Source organism: Eptatretus burgeri, chromosome 4, assembly GCF_056783735.1.
Source record: "Eptatretus burgeri isolate ZD-2024b chromosome 4, Ebu_testis_v1, whole genome shotgun sequence".
In the NCBI taxonomy this organism is placed as follows: domain Eukaryota; kingdom Metazoa; phylum Chordata; class Myxini; order Myxiniformes; family Myxinidae; genus Eptatretus; species Eptatretus burgeri.
This window is the reverse complement of record NC_140964.1, coordinates 87,133,794-87,135,373: the sequence shown is the minus strand read 5'-3', so window position 1 is coordinate 87,135,373 and position 1,580 is coordinate 87,133,794.

Genomic DNA, 1,580 nt, shown 5'->3' with positions numbered 1-1,580 from the left:
TTTGCACTCTCCCGAGTGCTCCCCCTCTAGTTCTCCGTGTTCTCATAAGGGTTTGTTGAAAATTTGAATAAATGAATGAAAATTGAACAACAAACTAAATCAGAGCCATATCACGAGACATATCACTTAATTTTGACACGGTCTGGCACCCTGCCCTGCTTACCAAAATCTCTTTCTATGGTATCCAAGGCCATCTCCACTCATGGCTCGTAGACCTCCTCTCCTGTCGCAGTCAACGTGTGGCCCTAAATTGAGTTCTTTCATCCTGTCTTCCTGTCCAGGCTGGAGTTCCTCAAGATAGCGTTCTGGGCCCTGTTCTTTTTCTGGTTTTCATCAATGATCTCCCCGACTCTCGAAAATCCTCTTTATCTCTTTGCTGATGACACCACCCTCTGCCATACCATCTGTCATCCCTCAGACCGGCAAGCAGCAGCTTCTTTGCTCACTGCAGATCTGGGTAAAATCACAAACTGGTCCAACACATGGAACGTGTCTTTCAATCCTGATAAATCTCACACTGACTTTGTCTCTCTGAAAGGACTGTTTGGAACCCCGCCCCCCCCATCTACTTTCACAACAATCCGCTGGAAGAAGTCCTTTCTTTCAAGCTTCTGGGTCTCACTATCTGCCATGATCTTTCCGGGGAGAGCCACATTTCCAACCTGGCCTCCAAAGCCAGTCGCCGACTGGGAATCCTCCATCGTGCAAAGTTCTTCCTCACCCCACCTGAGCTCCTAACCACAAACAAAGCTTTCATCCACAACCTGGAGAACTGCTCTCCCCTCTGGGCTTGTGCTCCTGCCTCCCACCTTTCTCGGGTTCACGCTGTGGAAATCAAGGCATTTCGGATCATTGGTATCTCCTGTGATGAGGCTGAGTCTCTGGGCATCTCACGCTTTCACCGCAGGCAGGTCGGTGGTCTTTCTGTCTTCTACCATCTCCTCTCCTGTCTCACCCCCACCCCCCTCCCCCCACTCTCTCTGCGCTTTGTCTCCACCATATTTCTGCAGGGTGCTCAAGGTCTGCCAACAATCCCCTTCTGGTAAAACTACCAAAAGCATGAATCACTCTTTCATTGCTCTTTTTCCCCACCTTTGGAACAAACTCCCTCACTCTGTTCAATCCCATCCTTCCCTCCAGGCCTTCAAAACAGCTGTTCACCACTACCTCTTATCTCCCCACATCCCAAACCATGATCTTTTCTATACCCGTTAATCCACCCCAAGCCCAACTCCTTCAAATTCCCTGCTTTCCTTCCTGAAAGTCCCTGGAATGTCCATCTTGTATTCCCCATGTTCCCTGCCTCATCCCTCTCCCTTCCACAGATCTCCTAATGTCTCTGTTCCCCACTGTTTTGTCCTTCCCACTCCCTCCCCTCTTGTCTCATGCTCCCCTTGCTGTGTGTTGTGTGTTAGTTCTCATACGAGCTTCGACAAGGTATACAAAAAAAAAAGTTAAAAAAAAAGTTACAGCCTGAACAGACAAACTAAAGCTCATGTGTGTGTCTAAACTCAAACTAAAGCTAATTGAACCGAATAGAAGGGTGTGTGTGTGTGTGTGTGTGTGTGTGTGTGTGTGTG